The 21,204-nt window shown below is 32.7% G+C and overlaps 1 protein-coding gene across 3 annotated transcripts in view; it reads right to left on the bottom strand.

Moving 5' to 3' along the window:
- Positions 1 to 13,282, bottom strand: part of LOC119609691 (circadian locomoter output cycles protein kaput) — a 48,176-nt gene extending 34,894 nt beyond the window's left edge. For all 3 annotated transcript variants that reach the window (XM_037964565.1, XM_037964566.1, XM_037964564.1), the window contains exon 1: positions 12,968 to 13,282. The gene's annotated coding sequence lies outside the window, so the exon portion shown is untranslated. The remainder of the gene's footprint in view (positions 1 to 12,967) is intronic.
- Between the last annotated feature and the right edge of the window lie 7,922 nt (positions 13,283 to 21,204).

A 21,204-nucleotide genomic window follows, 5' to 3' on the forward strand; every position in this document is an offset into this window, starting at 1 on the left:
CAACCCCCTGTCCAAATTTCAGCTCTTTAGCTTTAACCGTTTAGGCTGTGCGATGATGAATCAATCAGTCAGTCAGTAACGCACAGTGGGGCAGAATGGAAATTTTTTGGAAATAAATCTGGCATTTCTAAACGGCTGATCCGATCGGGATAAAATTTGGCGTGAGCGTAGCCAAGGAGTATTCGAGTTTAAGTTTTGAAGATGAACCCTGCAGATGCCCCAGGGACGGCGCTGTGGCGGCTCAAAGTAGGGTACCTACGACATGTAAAATTTTTAAACTCGTGCCATTTTTTTGTTTTTCACCCAAATACAAGAATTTTTATATTTTGTGAAAGCGCTCGACGAGATCTTGAAAAAACATGCTTGGACATACTACTTATCTCTTATAATATCCGAGTTATAGGCATTTAAAAATTTAGTGATACAAAATTTACCATACCTTGGTCCGCCTTTTTTTGAATACCGGGCGTAATTTTGGACCAATGGACTCAATTTTTTTTGTTAGTTAGACAACAAAATTTCAAATAATATACAAAAAATTTCAGATCAATATCATTTACTGATCCAAAAATATACGTTTTTTAATTTAAAAATTCAAAAAATTTTAGATTTTTGGCGTTTTTTTGCCAAAAATGTGTCTTAACTCTTTTATTAATAAAATAAAATTTTCTTTAAGAACATATAACAATTTTATAGTTTTCTAAAAGGTATCTTTACGCAGAACGCTTTGGCGTAAAAAACTTGTCCTATTTTTTGAAATATTTTATTTGAATATTTTAAATGACAAATTTAACAAGCGTTGAAAATTTCATTGAGTTTTGTTCATAAATAAAGATTTTGTCATATATTACATATTTGTTTAATTTCTAAAACTATGATTTATATCAAAATTTTAATAGGGTCGCAGATAGCTACAACAATTTAGTCCATATTTATCCCTTAATATCATTTTTTAGTTAGATATGGAAATTCTCGACCCTTTACAAAAAATTTCAAGCCAATATCTCAATTACATTCAAAAATATGTTCATTTAAACCTGTGTCCTTTAATTTCATCTTTTTCATATTTTAGTATTAAGTATGACAGAACACATTTAAATCTTATATTTACCTATTTTCTATTTGTTTGCTTATCCTTATAATTGAAAGGTCCTATTATGCTTAAATTTTCAAAAATTTATAACTATTTTTTACCTAAATTTTTTTCGACAGATCATTTCGTTCTGTTTCGTTTATGATCATGTAGGTAAAAATATACAGGTAATGATAATCTCGATTCATTCACTAATAAGAAATATCAATGACTGAATTACAGGTTATAGTAATATAGTCCTAAATGTTAATAGGTAGACAATTTGTAATTTTTTACTTTGAAATACCTGTATCGGAAATGACAAGAATTGGTATATAAGTAAACTTCTTAGATTTTAAGTACCATATTTAATAAATCTACAATGAAGATTACATTAAAGTACGAAGAGTTGTGTTCCGTTTTATGGAGTGTATCTTCAAAAGGGCCAGAAAGAATTGAAGACATTTCAAATTATATAAAAACTACATATAGTAGAAAAGTAGACAAAACAGGCATATCAAAAATGGAAAACTTTTTAAAACTTTTTGATGTAAAAAGTAAGTCTGTGGATGGAAATCAAAAGAAATTTCGATTAAAATTTTGTAGTTGGATGGAAACTACTACGGAAATCTCAACTTACAACACATCAACAGGAGCGCCTTGCAAGTCATACGAAGACTTATGTTCAAGGTAAAAAAAAAGAGGGTCACACAAAAACTTTTTTCAATCTCAAATGAGGAAATTGCTGATACATTTAACGAAATGCTGAAAAAGGAAAACCAACCTATGGATGCCGTACATATTGCAACTATTCTTCCTAATGCATCACCAAAACGACTTAAGCGAATTGTGGAAAGTATACCAACTCCAACATCACAATCAAATTTTACTGAAGAGGAAGCAATAGCGCTTATGTTGGAACTGGGTCTCAGTCGAAATAAGTACCAAATATTAAGGAAAGCTCTGCATGAAAAAGGACACAATATATTACCATCATAGAAGGCGATCTAGAAAAAAAAAAACAAACTATCCTACCATCACCTATTGCTGTTAATGATGTGGAAGCTTGTATTAATATATAATCTTTGCTCGAAAACACAGGATCAAGAATTGTGTCAGACTTTTCAGAAGACCAACTAAGGAAAATTCATAACTGTGATGTTGTCTTAATATGTAAGTGGGGATGTGACGGTTTATCAGCACTTCCAGAATACAAACAAGCTTGTGGAAGTCGGACATTAGCAGACTACAAAAGTGTATTTATGTCATCATTAGTGCCATTACGAATTCGTTCATATTCCCTTAATCCATCATCGTCAAGCATCGGAAATTCATTTGAAGATATATATATCAATACAACTCCGGGTTCAAAAAATTTTTGTAGACCCATTGGATTTGAACATATAAAGGAGTCAAAGAAAACAACAAAAGATTTAGTGGAATATTTAAAAGATGAAATAAATGCACTGGAGCCCATTTGCATAAAAATAAAGGAATTCTCTATTAACGTATCATATCAGCTAAGCTTAACAATGATTGATGGAAAGGTCAGCAATGCCATAACAGAAACTTCTTCCTTCTGGAGATGCTCAATATGTAATGAGAAAAAGTCGCAATTCTCAAATATAAACAAAAGCAGAAGTATTAATGAAGAAGTCCTGTCTTTCGGAATTTCACCACTTCATGCCAGAATACGATTTTTGGATTACTTTTTACACATAGCATACGACCTCAAATATAGAAGTGTGCCAGAGAATCTTACTAAATCAACAAAAAATAATGAAGAATTGAAAGAACTGAGAGCTGCGGAAAAAAGCAGAATCCAAGAAGAATTTAAAGTTCAGATGGGATTAAACATCGACAAACCACTTTCAAGTTGCGGTAGTACAAATGACGGTAATACGGCGAGAAGGTTTTTACTTCAAAAATAACTGGAATCGACAAGGAGTTGCTTCGAAGAGTTAACACTATTTTAATGGCACTGAATAGTAAACATAAAATTAATGGAAATCGATTTGGGGAATATACATCTGAAATTTCTAAATTACTTGTATCTCTGTATCCCTGGAAGGAACTAACACCAACAGTACACAAAGTATTGTGTCATGGTCAAATAATAATTGAATCGAATATTCTTCCACTTGGAGAGTTAACAGAAGAATCCCAGGAAGCGAGGAATCGAGATTTTAAGCATGATCAACTATTCAGCTTAAGAAAATGCTCCAGGCAATCACAGAATGAAGATATTTTTAATAGTTTACTTCTATCTTCTGATCCTGTTCTTTCAACTATGCGAAAAAGATGGATTTGTTATGAAACTCTATCATCTCAAAACAAGGAAGATTTAAAGGACTTATATCACCTTCTGGATATGTATACCGATATGACAGATTATTTTATAGAAAATAAGTAGTGTTAGGAATTAACTATATAAGTAGGTTGTAAGAATTAATTGTATTACGTTTAAGATAAACATTTCAAATAAAAAAAGCTATTATACTAACTGATGATATTGTATTAAATTGTGTTTTATATTTCGGTGGGCGGGAAAGGTGGTTTGTGTGGGGTGATTTAGGTGTTGTTGTGCGTGGCTCATAATAAAATTATAACTTTTTATTGTATATACAATGTTATAGTCTTTAATAAAATAATTAACTAAATAATTTTAAAAATTGTCCAAATATTTTATTCAACACCAAATGTATGTTCTGTCATACTTAATACTAAAATATGAAAAAGATGAAATTAAAGGACACAGGTTTAAATGAACATATTTTTGAATGTAATTGAGATATTGGCTTGAAATTTTTTGTAAAGGGTCGAGAATTTCTATATCTAACTAAAAAATGATATTAAGGGATAAATATGGACTAAATTGTTGTAGCTATCTGCGACCCTATTAAAATTTTGATATAAATCATAGTTTTAGAAATTAAACAAATATGTAATATATGACAAAATCTTTATTTATGAACAAAACTCAATGAAATTTTCAACGCTTGTTAAATTTGTCATTTAAAATAAGAAAATGCAAAAAAAAATTTAAAAGGTCAAAGGGCATCCCGCAATTCCCAAAAATAGGAATGAAAATCCCAAAAATGGGATTTTTACTTTTTTGCCCATAGGGTCCACATTTCTTTCAGGGCTGGGAAAATACTTTTGGAGTAAATAGAAAACATATTGAGGTTTCCAAAAGTGCTTTCAGTTTTCTGATCCCAGCTTTGGGATTTTAGAACATGTCGCCCAAAGTTGAAGTTTTGATAAAAAATAGGTCACATTCGGAAGGACGCAGTGGCAACATTTTCAAAAAATAGGACAAGTTTTTTACGCCAAAGCGTTCTGCGTAAAGATACCTTTTAGAAAACTATAAAATTGTTATATGTTCTTAAAGAAAATTTTATTTTATTAATAAAAGAGTTAAGACACATTTTTGGCAAAAAAACGCCAAAAATCTAAAATTTTTTGAATTTTTTAATTAAAAAACGTATATTTTTGGATCAGTAAATGATATTGATCTGAAATTTTTTGTATATTATTTGAAATTTTGTTGTCTAACTAACAAAAAAAATTGAGTCCATTGGTCCAAAATTACGCCCGGTATTCAAAAAAAGGCGGACCAAGGTATGGTAAATTTTGTATCACTAAATTTTTAAATGCCTATAACTCGGATATTATAAGAGATAAGTAGTATGTCCAAGCATGTTTTTTCAAGATCTCGTCGAGCGCTTTCACAAAATATAAAAATCTTTGTATTTGAAAAACAAAAAAATGGCACGAGTTTAAAAATTTTACATGTCGTAGGTACCCTACTTTGAGCCGCCACAGCGCCGTCCCTGGGGCATCTGCAGGGTTCATCTTCAAAACTTAAACTCGAATACTCCTTGGCTACGCTCACGCCAAATTTTATCCCGATCGGATCAGCCGTTTAGAAATGCCAGATTTATTTCCAAAAAATTTCCATTCTGCCCCACTGTGTAACGTTAGAATTTTATATATATAGATAGATATAGAACTTTTCGAAATTGTTTTCTGTTGAATGACATTTTTCCATTAATTTTATGTTTTTAGAGAGCGGTTTTTTGTTTAGTGGAGATCGGTAGATACCTAGACTTACCTCTCTATTCTAAACAAGATACAAATGTCTTGCAATCACTGGCTGTTTGAGCTCCACCCTTCAGGCTAGTCGAGAGACGATGCTAAACATAACTCCCCTCGATATATATATCAAATGCATTTCTGCTAAATCTGCTCTACGATTTAAACAGTCGAACGGACTGAAGCACGATCGCATTAGTCATGGCACCATCCTACAAAAAATAGGCATGAATTTTAATAGATCATTCCAGACCAGAATACAGACAAGGGATGATTGGGCCGCGAACACTGTAGTAAGAGACGACGTGATCTCAATCTGTACTGATGACTCAAAGACAGAAAGGTGCACGGGATCGCGAATCTTCTCCTCTAACTAAATCTTCTACTGTCTCTTTCACTACTTGACACCTGCACGGTCCTTCAGCCAGAGATATAAGCCATCTATACAGCCGCGATAAGAATCCGGGAACTAAATCTCAAAAATTCGACTATACATATATACTTGGACAGCCTTGTATCAATCAAGGCTCCCAACTCCAATGTTAATAATGTCTTCTCAATTGTATTCAATCATTGGCACAACTGAAACAACATCACGTTGAGTTGATATGGATTCCAGGACATAAGCGCATACGGGGAAATTAAATATCTAATGAATGCGCAACCAAAGGGTCGTCTCTAGACTTAACCCTTGCGCAAAAGGATATTCACACTCCCCTGACTACCCTACCAAAATTGATGAATGGGCTTTGAGTGAGAGGGAACTCAGGTGGTCAAATATCACCACTTGTAGAATATCGAGACTGATCTGGCCCACTCCGACACTAGGACTCTCTTGTCTCTTAGTAAGAACTCGATTAGGCTTCTAACTGGTATAATTATTGGGCACTGCATGATTGGACATATGTCGGAACATATGGGCTACCCAAGCTATAGCTACTGTAGAAGCTGTTTGGGCGAAGAAGAAGTGTAATCGGTACAACACCTTCTATGTGACTGTCCAGCCTTACAAGAGCACAGACTACTCTATCTTGGTAGAGCTCCTTTCCATGATTTAGACTGTCTCAGAGATGCGTCACTAATAAACATGATCGGTTTTATTAGAAGTACCGGCTGGTTTTCGCGGAGACCGAACGAACCAAGTAGTCAACGAAATTAGGGAGAGAAACCATTCTCTCAATGCTAGAGAATGGTAATTCTAAGGGTATCACAATGGGCCACAAGGCCTCCGAGTGAACTCGCATGCTAGCGAGCAACCCATGTAACCTAACCTTCTGTTTTTAGAAAATTGCCGATTAATTTCACTTAAGAGAAGGAAATTGTGAGTAAACTTATCTTTATGAGTATATTTCTAACAAAATATTTAATAAATTTTCCGATAAACATATTTAACCAAATTATTGATGAAAACTAATTTTCTGAAAAAGTCGCTATTTCAGGGCCGAGGGAAAATATGGACCGATCGTCATAAAATTTAGTAGATGGATCTACGTTGACAGAAAATGTATTTATGCTGAATTTTATAGCGTCATTAAACTTTTTTAAGGGGCCTTTGTATGAGATCTAGGGTCAAGTGAGGCCCGATCCTTACAAAATTCGGAATTCGAGATACGTGAACGATAGTAATCATTTTCAATAGGCTTTCGTCCCTAGAACAATATAAGACTAAATTTCAACGAATAAACTTCAAAACTGTTACCTGCAGTTTGATTATTAAGTTTATAAGACCTATTCGGGGGTTCAGTTGTAAGCTTTTTCAATAAGCTTCGTCCTATGGATAATACATATATATTTCATTGAATTACGAAGCTTACATTACAAGGTTTACATGGACAGACGGATAAATCTACTCAGAAATTTAGTGTAGGGCGATTTGTATACTTAAGGGGTGTACAACCAACGATCAATCCATTCTCTAGATCAAACTTTTTTCTCTTTGTAAATAATTGTCATTCAATTTGTCTTCTATAGAAAGTTTTTTAATCAATATCTTATCTAATTGTTTCTTGGGTTTCGTATGTAATTGTAAAGCTCGCTCAGGTATTTAACTATTTAAATGTCAATAAGCATAAAAGTATTTTGCATAATAAATGTATATGTTTAATTTCTTGCCACTATAAGCGCCTGAAAAGTGATTATTTTATTTTAACATTTAATACAATTAATTATACTAAAAAGTTGTCAACACCAACCTGTAGTAGTACTACAAGTATTTATAAGCAATAAACTATATTTACTTTCGAAATAGTTTTAATGGTCGATATCCGTTAACAGTTAAACAACAAGATATGTTAATTATAAATGGTAAAAAGTTTAGTTTAAAACATATATGTACTTTGTATAATTAAAATCTTTAGCCGGATCAAGTTTAGATTAAATTCTTCAGAGTGTCAAAAACGTCTACTTAATAATTTAAGTAAAAAGTGGAAAATGTTATTTTTATAATTTTACGCATATAGAATTGTGGAACCAAACAATTCTTACTATTATTTCTCTCTGCACAAAATTACTCCGAATACAAAAGAACTTAACCTGTTGATATTGAAAAGGAATTCGAAATATAAAAGGGGTGTGTTACCGATCTCGCAAGTAAATAAAATTAACCGACTTTGATTCTTATTATACCCTACACCACTTTAGTGGGGAGGGTATATTGGGTTTGTGCTGATGTTTGTAACGCACAATAATATTGGTCTTATACCCATCTTAAAGTATACCAGAATCATTTTCTGAGTCGATTTTGCTATGTCCGTCTGTCTGTATGTCTGTCTGTCTGTCTGTCCCTCCGTCCATGTAAACTTTGTAATCAAACTACATGTCGCAATTTTGAAGATAATTCAAAGAAATTTGGTACATGATCTTCTATTGTCCCAGGGACGAAGCCTATTGAAAATGGTTAAGATCGGTCCATTATTTCACCTAGCCCCCATACAACTGAACCCTCCAATAGGGCTTGTAATCCTTGTAATCAAACTACAGGTCGCAATTTTGGAGATAATTCAATGAATGATCTTTTATGGTACCGTAGATAAAGCCTGTTGAAAATGGTTTACATCTGTCCATTATTTCACCTAGCCCCCATACAACTGAACCCGCCGAATAGGGCTTTTAATTTCATAATTATGTTTAATATACTCATATCTCTACAAAAAGCTGCAAAAACCAAGTTGTATACAAGATTTTATGACCCTCACGAATAATAATAGGTTCTCATATGACCCTAGCGCCTATGAAAAGCCCCCATCAAAATTTCACTTAAATGTCCACAATTTTATTCAACAATAAACAGCTTAAGTATGTATATCTAAGGCAAGGTACAATTCAACTTAAATGCTAAATCACATTATATTTTTGTCAAAGGTGTAGGGTATTATATGGTCGGCCTCGCCCTATTATAATTTCTTACTTGTTTTGATTTAATTTTAATAATAGAAAAATAATTATAATTTACTACGAGGGCCGTGTGCTAAGTACCTTGTCAACACTAGTTGATCATAACCTATAACAATTAATGTCAAATTTTTAGACAGCTATGTCATTTTATTTGAATTTAACAGTCATTCGGAACAAGACAATGGAATAAAATTTAATATACTTTTATATTGACAACGTACTAACACATAGGAATAAATGATGAAATTCAATAAATTATACGATTAATTTCATAATATTTTTAATGATTTCAATATTACAATAAAATATTATATACTACTAGCTACCCTCATCGTAATTAAATAAAATACTAAATCAAATAAATATTAATTATATATGTACATATATGTAATATATTTTAAATGCAGAATGTTCCTAAAAGTCCCATTTTTTCATTTCATAAGTCTGAAAAGTATCAGAGAGTGGTATTTTATTGACTTCATCAAGATGCTGCGTGTTTAATTTTATGTTTCTATGTTTTATATTATTCTAAGTAAAATTTTATAAATGATTCAAAAAGTTTACAAAGTTATATGTTTCTAGGTTCAATATCGCAGAATAATCAAAAAATACTAATTGAATAACGAAACATACATATAAAACTAAGTTCAGGGCTGCAATGTGGAGTTCGGGCATGTTTACTTGATGAATGACACCAACTATGTTTCTAGGTTCAATATCGCAGAATAATCAAAAAATACTAATTGAATAACGAAACATACATATAAAACTAAGTTCAAGGCTTCAATGCGGAGTTCGGGGCATGTTTCCTTGATGAATGACACCAACTTGGTGTATGGCAATATCGGGGTAAAGAGATTCTTCTAGTGCGTCTAGTCTGCCGGGACTATAAACTGATGATCAAATGTATCCTCGTGTTTTCCTTGGAATGATTTGACATGGAATCGAACCAGGGCACTGCATAATCTGGTACCATGGGTGACCAGGTGCCCGCAGGACCTTGTCCTGTCTGGGCAGTTTGTTAAGGTTCCTTCGGGATTCACGTAGTGGCTGAGGTTTAAACTCAAGTTTACGATAAGGGGTGCTTGGTTAAAAGATTGATACACGGTGAAATTTAAATTTTCGGAATAGGTTTCCGTTACCACTATAAACTGGTGATGATCAAATGTTTCATCGGCTCTTTCTTGGAATGATTTGACATGGGTGACTAGGTGTTTGTTAAGGTTCCTTCGGCATCCAACGTAGTGTCTGCAGTTTAAACCCAAATTCGCGGGAAAGGATGCTTGATTAAAAGATTGATACACGGTGAAATATAAATTTTCGGAATAATTTACTGTTACCGCTCTTAGTTTCTAGGAGCAAGTCTGTGGATTAATAAAATTTAATATTTGAGCTGATAATGCAAAAATTGGTTATGCGTTGGTGTGCGATATATAATCGGATTCTTGTATATGGTGGACGATAGGGATTCTGAGTTGTATTTGTAGAGATGTCGGAATGACGGTTGAAGTAGTGGAAGATTTGGTTAAGACGTTGGCATAATTGTTAATACCTTAATCTTTTATTAAGTGCGATTTTCCTTCATGGTTGAGTGTATTGGAGTTTACTCTAAAACATGCTTAACTTATCATAGTAAGTCCTTGTGACCACTGAAATAAGTCTGACTAATTAAATGTAGATCTATGTTTCGAACTACCAATTCGTCCCTGGGTGCTGTTGCCGAAACAACAGAACTACCTCAGTAGTGTGATTAGGCGAATTTAAGAGGTTCAGGAATGCACTGGGGTGAGTCTTTAGATGATAAAAATGAGGATAAGGACAGGGCATCCCTCATAGCGTCGATAGGGTGTTTTCACCTATCGGCTCTAACTAGCGATTGCGTTTTCCTTTGTCGGGGTTTGATTGGACTTGACTCATGATATCAGTCATTCCTCAACGGGGATACTATGGAAAGAGATTAGATAGCTCGAATACTTGAGCAAAGTGCTTGTACATAAACCGGTATAACCATGTAGAAATATTGCCACCTACGTGTAAGATACACCAGGGGCGGTAGTTAATCGTCAAAGAAGTGGTTGCAAAAGACCACTATAAGAAAAGGCCAATACGGCAGGTGTTCACGTAAAGTACTTTGGCAATTATTCATTTCACATACGATAGTACAGAGTGTCTAAAGCCATTTAGTGAGGCTAGAGATCAAGCTTATCTTAAAGTTATTTAGTGAATCACTGCAAAAACTTAGCGAAAAATCACTTTTTCATGTTTTTTAAGGAGCGTTGCATAATTAACTCTACAGCCCTATTTCGAAAATCAATCTGATGCTCATTAAACCTCTTCCGAAATTTTCTTTATTTAAATGGTATATAATTTGACAGTGGGTATAGCTGAATATTTACTGGTTACTATAGCAAGACTTTGGGCGTGTTTGGAAAATTTCAAAAACGGATTATTGTTATACTTGATATGATATCTATCCAAAAAATGGAATCACTTTCATTTTGGTTTATTTTGTCTCCAATTGGATTGGAATAAATACGGAGCCAAAAGGGCTTAACATATTAACGTACAACCAAAAAGCAATTAGGGCAATATTAAGAGATAAAGGCCGTATTAGATTATAAGAAAGCTTTTACTAAATACTCTACCAGGGGTAAAGTTAACATCATATGGATACCAGGCGACTCGGAAGGGAAGGGAGTTCGAGGTAGTTAACCTGACGAACGCAAAACCATTCGACGCAACGAAGGCTGAATTAAAAATATGAGTGAGAGAAACGCATAAGGCCTCTTGGAATAATTAAACGGTGGATAGAACCACAAAGATTCTATGGGGTGAGCTTAATGAACAAGTCTGAGGTTAGGATGACGGGCACAGCTATACAAAATTGGACGTGCGTGTTCAGACGAATGTAGAGCATATGAAGAGGACAGTGAAGGTTAGATTACGTTGGTTGCTCGCTAATTTTTGCCATTCCCTACTATTGAGAGAATGGTTTCTCTCCCTAATTTCGTTGAATACTTGGTTCGTTCGGTTTCCGTGAAAACCAGCCGGTGCTTCTAATAAACCCGATCATGTTTACTAGTGACGCATCTCTGAGACAGTCCAGATTATGGAAAAGAGCTCTACCAAGATAGATTAGTCTGTGCTCTTGTAAAGCTCTTCTACAAGAGGACAGTGAAACTCTGGAGCAATTTCTCTGCCATTGTAAGGCATTCATAGAAGTTAGATCCAAATATCTTGGAAGTGATATAAGATTATTCACGTACACTGAATTGAAAATTATTATGAATTACGTCCTGAAAACTGAGTTTCTAGACATTGAAAGATAAAACATTCAATTAACACAATGTTTTTTTTTACCAACAAAAATTTTTCTTCCATGAAAAAGAGCTCACAACAGGCCCGATAGTGGCCTAGGTGTATTTCTTCGGAATTGGTGTAATATACATACATCCCCCTATAAACCTAAGTATTTTGATGTGAACAAGAAAATTCCCGTAATTAAAGCAGATGTAGGCCTTTTAATATAGCTTTAGCATATGTCGTTATTTTCTACTTTTTCCACATTTAGTATTAATTATTTAATATACACAATGCGGCCCACAAATAAAACCTTTTACTGTTTTACATTTAAAATTATTATTGGAAAATTTTCACAATTAATTCTTAAATAATCCAATATTATTTTCATAAGAAAATACATTTGATTAGAAGAGAGAAAGAAAGAGAAAACTAACTTATTACTCCATTATTAAATGTTATTAATTTATTTTCAATTGTTTACAAGCTTAAAATGAATACTATGAGTAAATAGTATTTAATAATTTATTGCACTTTTATGTCATAATAAACATTTGATAAGAGATTTTGTTTTTAAATAATTTTTTTTTCTTATTTAATAATATTTTGATGACGTTTTCAAAGTATTTTTGACGACAATAAACGACTTTGACAATGAAGCATAAAAATTGTGACAATTATTGTGTCACTTTTTACAGTTTCATTTTATTTTATTTTATTTAATATTTTATTATTATTTTTTTTTTTTTTGCAAAGTAGACATTTGATACGCCATAGCGCTGCACTTTTATTTTATTTAATTGGTTGTAGTTGTTTTTAATTAACAATATTTTTGTTGTTGTTGTAATATAAAAGCTTTATTAGAATTACACTTGTTGCACTTTTTCTCTGAATTTTGATATTTTTATTAATAATTTATTTTATATTTTATTTAATTATATAATATTTTGTATTTCCCTAGATTTCTTTAAAAATTTTAAATACAAATAACCAAAGACACGAGTTGTAATTAAAGCTTTTTTAATTATTTTTATTTGTTTTTTTTTACTATTATTTGTTATTATAGCTGCATTGTATTGTTGTAATTAAATTAATTAATTAATTTACCTATAATTGCCACATTTAAAATACATTTTCATAAACAATTAAAATATATTTATATTATTTTTTAATTTTAAAAAATTTTATTAAACAAACACATGTTTTCTAAACTTCTTTTTTTTTTTTCTTAATTGGTTATCATGACGTTTTCTCTTATGACGTTTAAGTTTTATTATTTTTTCTTCTATTTGTAACCGTAAAAAGCTATTACTTTATGGCGAGTATTTTTTGTTTAACAAAAATTTACTTCCTTAAAAGTATTGAACTGTTCTTCCCAACCGGAGAAGCTCATGAAATTCTTTTTCGGTCAGTCGCGCCAAATTATCAAATAACACTGAACTGAGAACTAAGTCAGTCAGGCAATTTTTTTCGTTCTAAGCTTTAAACGACTTTTTTTGTAATTGTTGTGTTTTTGTTGTTGTTATTGTTTTATTTCCCATAAATTGCAGTGGTTGGTTGTTGAAACTATTGAAATCTATTCTATTCGTTCTCACTTTTACATGTAAATGAAAAATGAAAACACGGCGAAAATGCAGTGGTCTCAAGGAGTTCAGTCTTTTTAAAGTAACATACATATCTTCTATATTTTGTTTGGCATTTGAACTGAGGATGAAAACATTCATACCCTCCATACCAAAAAGATTTCCTGCAAAATTACAATCAGATTTAGAGAGGTATCGTTTAGTAATAAAATGTTGGAACTAATCCGCTATAATCATGTTTAAAAATCATGTTCTGGTTATTCTAGGATCACATGGTAATTTCATACTCCTATAGTACACAGTGCTGTAAGTCTAATGTTAAGCCTGAACATCGTCAGCATTATCATTCAACCCATAATATCATCATACACAGTCATATATAAAAATCTATCCATCATACTAATTTGTGTTTTCAGGAGAGGTGAGCTTCACATACCCGGAATCGTTTTGTAGCCCATTCTTTTTGTTATTAACTCATTTGAAACATTTAGTCCCATAGTCCCTTCTCTGAGAGATCTTGTTGAACGGAAGCACCAAAGTTATGCCGAAATAAAATGTTGGATTTAACAACAACGTCACCACGTGTACTCCAGTAGTATTTGATTATGTGGGTTTTTCGTCAAAAAACTTCAAGGAATGACTCCAAGGTAAGGGACAAATATCAAGGCAAAAATCCCCTAGGGGACTACAAGCACAATCGTAGAACGTACAGTGGTATCGAAATAAAAAAGAGGGAAATAACTCTGTAACTTCGAAACGGTTTGCGAAGTGTTGTAGAGTTTAAGTTTTGAATTTTGACCTCATGGATCTACCAGGGGCGTACTCAGTGGTCTGCAAAGTAGGACACCTCGCATATGTTAAATTTTTAGTTTGAATTTTACTAGGGACCATTAAGTCATTTTCTGAAGGGGACTTTGTATGGGGGATAGGGTCAAATGAGGCCCGATCATTACGAAAATCCGCATTCATTATCATTAAGACTTATTTAAAACAAAGTTTTGACGATTTTTGTAGTGATACTAGAACACTAAATATAATTATGAGCTCAAAAGCCCTATTCGGTGGGTACGGCTGTATGGGGGCTAGGCAAAATAATGTACCGTTTATAATCATTTTCAATAGGCTTCGTCCATGGGTCGAAAAAATATTATGTGCCAAATTTCATCTAATTATCTCGAAATTGTGACCTGTAGCGTGCGCACAAGTTTACATGGACACACCGACGGACGGACATAGCTTAATCGACTTAGAAAGTGATTCTGAGCCGATTAGTATACTTTAAAATGGGTGACCAATATTTTTGGGTGTTACAAACAACAGCACAAACGCATAGTACCTTCCCCACTATAGTGTTGTAGGGTATAATAATTTCTAGACAACAATCCACAACTATACTGATGGATTCATTTCTGTTGATTTGGTAAAAAATCCTTTTTTGATCAGATCCTTGAAAGGTAGACCGAAGCAAGATCTCCATCAACAAACCAAGAATGTAGTTTCTTACTCACAGAGTTCACAGTTCTGTAAGTCTAATGTTAACATAGTATAGCCGGAACAGAAAGAATGGATTTTTTCGTTAACACATGAATAATAATTTGCGTTTTCAGGTGGCATGAGCTTCACATACCCCATAATCATTCTGCATCCCATTTTTTTTTGTTATCAGTTCAATCCAACCATTTAGGCCCACAATCACTCCTCTGAGAGATCTTCTTGAACAGAAGCACCGAATTTATGCAAAATAAAATGACGTGTACCTCAGTAGTCCCACATTATGTGGATGTTTGGTCAAAAGACTTCAAGGAATGACTCCAAGGAAAGGGCGATTTATCAAGGTAACAATCCCCTAGCGAATTGCTAGGACAATAGAAGGGCACCTTTGTTTTCCGTTTGGGATTTATCTAAAATTCTCTGATCATATCGAATTTCTCTGCCAGGAAAACATGAACTTCTTTTTTTCATTATACTTTAATGTACGAGAACTCTGCTAATATTTCGATCTTATTATGGTGGAGTTAACGGACTTGATAAACGTATGACTGCCCATTTGAATATGAATAGACGATATTTCGAAATTCAATTTTTGGATTTTTCTTGTGGTCGTTCTAAGTTCATCCCAGTAATTTTTTATTGGAATTTTGATTCGAAATTCAATTTTAAGTTTACAGTAGACTATGAAAAACTATAATACCTTACCCAGCAGTTCAAAAAAGGGTCAATGCATCCGAAAAAGACAGTGATTTTCACTAACGTCTAACTACCTGGTTGTCTCTAATTCGTCTTTCGTCACGTATATATGTATGTATATACTCTTTGTAAACGAGGGTGAAGATAATCGTAACTTTAGTGTCCTCTTTGTTTACAATATTGATCAAATCGACCTATAATCACTTTCTAAGTCGATTGAGGTATGTGTGCACGCACAATTAACAAGATAATTAGATGAAAATTGAGGGTTGAAATCGGTCCATTAATACCCCTAGCCCAAATACAACTGCTTATCGGTATATGTATATCAAACCCCTCATAAAGAAAGCATTTTTTTTTTTTTTAACAAATAATTTAAACGAATTAATTCCTTCAAGCTTTTCTAATCTATGATTATCAACACTCACATTAAGGGTGCTGAGAAATTGTATAGATGTATTTGTGAATGCACTCACTAACATTCTAACGATTCGATTATTTTTAAATCTATGACAAACGAAATGCAACAAGTTTTCAATGCACGCGTATACATTACAACTATCGAGTAAGAAAGCACTAAAGCTTTTACGAGTATCTTAGAATAATAAACATTTGCCAGCGATCTGATTCAAACTTTAAATACAAGTTCTCATTATTCTCACAATTACTCAATCTAACTATTTGCTATTATTTCAAATAATAATAAAAAACAATAAACAAATAAATTTCCAGAAAGCTGTAAACAAATTGTACACGCTTATTCAAACTAATGCCCGGGAATACCTGTAAGAATCGTCGTATTCTTAAAACGACTTCTATACATTTCATCCAATACTTAGTTATTCTTATTCTTTAAGAGCACTCGTGTGCATTCCCCATCTATGAAGGGGTTGTAAATTGTTGTTTGTTTATATTCGCAGTACAAATTTTGTTTTCGAAATTTATATTAGATAATTGTTGTTTTGCTTTTGTTGCTGCTTTTATCTAATAAATGTTTTAATATGGGTTCAGTTATTTCTTTTAGTTTCTTTGTTGTTGTTGCAGTTATTTAATATTCTCACTTTCAGATTCAATTGTAAATTACTTTTTAGTATCAACTACGGTTAAAACAACAAACTAGTTTTACTTTTAAAAATCCTAGACGTAATTAAATGACTACTGTTATTAAATACATTTAATTGGGTTTAAATGGATGACTTCGTAAAAAATGTGCTGGTAATTACCTTGGTAAGATCGTCTGTTGACAAAATTTTGGTTTGTGAAAGTTTAATATTTAAATTTTAAAAAATCTTCTAAAATTTTTAAGCATTTCTGGGCTTTTTGGTAGGTTAAGTTTTATAGGCAGCCGGCACCAGAACACTCTTTAGAAAGTGCTTATTGTAAATGCTTTTCTAGATAGCTTTACATACAAAAATTTTGGCCTTGTAGTACATGTAGTACTTAGTCCACAATTAGTTTTGTAAGAAAACACTTTTTTAGATCAATTAGGAACCATAACTTCATTATACCCTACACCACTTTAGTGGGGAGGGTATATTGGGTTTGTGCTGATGTTTGTAACGCACAATAATATTTGTCTTATACCCACCTTAAAGTATACCAATCGGCTCAGAATCATTTTCGATTTAGCTATGTCCGTCCGTCTGTCCGTCCATGTAAACCTTTTGAAGGTAATTCAATGAAATTTGGTACATGATTTTCTACTGTCCCAGGGACGAAGCCTATTGAAAATGGTTAAGATCGGTCCATTATTTCACCTAGCCCCCATACAACTGCATCCCCCAATAGGGCTTGTAATCCTTGTAATCAAACTACAGGTCGCAATTTTGGAGATAATTCAATAAAATTTGGCGCATGATCTTTTATGGTATCGTAGACGAAGCCTGTTGAAAATGTTTAACATCGGTCCATTATTTCACCTAGCCCCCATACAACTGAACCCCCGAATAGGGCTTTTAAACTTTGTAATCAAACTACAGATCGCAATTTTGGAGATAATTCAATAAAATTTGGCACATGATCTTTTATGGTACCGTAGATGAAGCCTGTTGAAAATAGTTTACATCGGTCCATTATTTCACCTAGCCCCCATACAACTGAACCCGCCGAATAGCACTTTTAAATTCATAATTATGTTTAATATACTCATATCTCGACAAAAAGCTGCAAAAACCAAGTTGTATACAAGACTTGATGACTCTCACGAATTCCATAATAATAGGGGCTAGGGTCCCCTATGAAAAGCCCCCATCAAAATTTCACTTAAATGTCCACAATTTTATTCAACAATAAACGGCTTAAGTATGTATATCTAAGGCAAGGTACAATTCAACTTAAATGCTTTATTATGGCAACTAAATCACATTATATTTTTGTCAAAGGTGTAGGGTATTATATGATCGGCCTCGCCCGACTATAATTTCTTACTTGTTTAAAAATGTTATTGTGTGTCCATGTAAAATTTGTGCACACTCTACTGATCGCAATTTTTAAGTTAATTTGATGAAATTTCTTTAGGCCCAAGCCTATTAAAAATGTTTGAAATCGGTCCACTATTTCAACTAGCCTATATACAACTGTACCCTCATAATTTTATCTAGTGTCTCTAGTTATTTCCAAGGTGTTTTATAGAGTGCGACATGGTGCACTTGTATCAAAACTAATTGCAGTTGGTGTCGGTTATAATTTCGGATTGGTGTCGGATTTATTTCGAGCTATCTCAGAGATCTCACTATACCGGTTTTTATAAATCGGATCTCATCAAACGAGTTCAAGATTATTAATTCAGAGGTACCGCAAGGCTCCGTCCTCCACCTACCCTATTTCTTATCTTTGTCCTCTAGAGATTGGGGCAATGCCGCGCAATATGAATAGCTCAATCACGACTAGTTAGAACTTTCTGAATGGGGTCGTATTATCAGAGTCGATTTTACCGCCCGCGAAACTCAATGTTGTTTTTTAACACAAATACGTGGCAGATAATGTTCGTCCATCTGAATGGGGTCGTGTTAGCAAAATCGATTTTACCGCCCGCGAAACTCAATGTTGTTTTTAACACAAATAAGAGGCATATAATATTAGTCCATCTATATTTATGAGTGTTGTCTGGGCATAAAAATACAGTGCGATGTCCGCTGGACTAAACACATTATTGAAATGTTGAAAGAAGCTTTCAAATGTCAAGGTTTTTTGATACGGTGTAAGATATACTTCACTCCATCTGATCTTCTTACTACATACGCCACTTATATCCGACCGAAAACGGAATATACAACTCTCATGTATGGGCTGCAGCTTCGAAGTCTACTCGACCGCGTACAGGAGAGGGCGAAGGTACTTATCGGTGACAGTAGGGTATCTAACTCTATTCAGAACCATCGCAACATGGGGTGTATTTCACTGCTCTATCGATATTATAATGGAATGTGTTCCTCTGAAATTGTGGAACTTGTTCCCGATACCCGTATATTTTTACTCAACTCTACTCTATCCTCGCTCCCACAACCTATTTTCCAAGTTCCAGTACTATGTATGAGTGCATGAGTAGGGCCCATCCCCTGAGAGCTGGTCCAAATAAAAACAATCAATATTGGCCCATTTTTACTATTGTTGCCATATAATCCCTCTTTTAGAACATTCGAAATTTAGGAAAAAACAACATATTTAAATGCTTTATTATTTAAAGAAAGTAAGTTTGTTATATTCGGCTATGCCTTATATTTCAAGTGAGTTTCGGAAAGTGGTTCTATACTATATAAATCGAACCTTTTGTTTTCTAAATTATGATATCTAAATATTTAGTATGAACGTCGCACAGTGGTATAGGAAAAAAAAAAGAGGGAAATAATTCGGTAACTTCTAAACGGTTAATCCGATTTTAATGAAATTTGGTGTGCACAAAGAGGAGGTGTTGTCGAGTTTAGGTTTTGAATTTGGACCTTATAGGCCAACCAGGGGCCCGGCGGGGGGTCATCAAATTAGGACACCTCGGCTATGTTAAATTTTTAAAACGATCCTATTTCGTCATTTGAGTTCCGATTTAAAAAAAATTTCGTATATAGAATCTCCTCATCGAGCACTATAAAAAATGTTGTCATAGCAGTAAATTATCTCTTATAGTTTAGGAGATATTCGCATTTGAAAATTAAAATTTTAAAATTTTTACCGTCCTTACTTTAGTTTTTTTTGATAATAGCAGGTCCAAATATTCCCGATTTTCGCCATTTTTTTTTATTCGCTTAACAACAAGTTTATATATCAAGCAGTGAAAGAATTATGTAAAAATCATGACTGAGTCCAAAGTTATAGGCATTTTAATTTAAAAAAATTAAAAAAAGGCGATTTTTTGTAATTTTTTTGGGAAAAAAGTATCTTTTTCTTTTTAAGTTATCTAAAAAGTTTCTAAGAAGATGTATATAGAATTTATACTTTTTGGAAAGCTGACTTTACATAAAGTACGATAAATGAAACAAAACCTAAAAATTTTTGATACCGAGGGGACCAGGTCCATCCAAAAAAACCCTATTTTTTATGGAAAATTAAATTTTGAGCAAAAATTCTCAAATCGCATAGTCGATATCAAATTATAGTGACCTGTTTTATATGACCCAATATGTTCTTAATCATTTTGTAACGGGTTTCGATAACCCCGCCCCTGGTATGGATATAATAGGCAAAAAACTAAAAAATCCCATTTTTGGGATTTTTTAAAACTTTTTTGGGAATTCCGGGATTTCTAATAAGAAAATTCGAAATTTTGATTTAATTTTGGATTTTAAGTAAAAAAATCTACCTAACTGTAAAATTTCATCAAAAAATATTCATAAATAAAATTTTTATTGCAATTAGAAAAATTTGTATCTTCGCAAAAACTGAATAAAAAACATTTTTTAATTTTTTTTAAAAAAAGTATTCCGCGAATTTTTTAATTTTCAAAAATTATATACAGTTTTGAAAAATAGACATAGATTTCATCCATAAGGTTAACTCTTAAATTTGTTACATATATGGATGAAAATAATAGTGCTAGGTAAATTTTCTAAAAGATGTTGAGTTTTCCCTAATTAATTTGTCACTTAAAAAACATTAGGTAGGCATGTTATATATCAATGGAAAGGTAATTTTGTCTATTTTTCAAAACTGTATATAATTTTTGAAAATTAAAAAATTCGCGGAATACTTTTTTTAAAAAAAAATTAAAAAATGTTTTTTATTCAGTTTTTGCGAAGATACAAATTTTTCAAATTGCAATAAAAATTTTATTTATGAATATTTTTTGATGAAATTTTACAGTTAGGTAGATTTTTTTACTCAAAATCCAAAATTAAATAAAAATTTCGAATTTTCTTATTAGAAATCCCGGAATTCCCAAAAAAGTTTTAAAAAATCCCAAAAATGGGATTTTTTGGTTTTTTGCCTATTATATCCATACCAGGGGCGGGGTTATCGAAACCCGTTACAAAATGATTAAGAACTTATTGGGTCATATAAAACAGGTCACTATAATTTGATATCGACTATGCGATTTGAGAATTTTTGCTCAAAATTTAATTTTCCATAAAAAATAGGGTTTTT

Source organism: Lucilia sericata, unplaced genomic scaffold (genome assembly GCF_015586225.1).
Source record: "Lucilia sericata isolate MDLA Ls3-8-SP2 unplaced genomic scaffold, ASM1558622v1 Contig001040F_arrow, whole genome shotgun sequence".
Classification (NCBI taxonomy): domain Eukaryota; kingdom Metazoa; phylum Arthropoda; class Insecta; order Diptera; family Calliphoridae; genus Lucilia; species Lucilia sericata.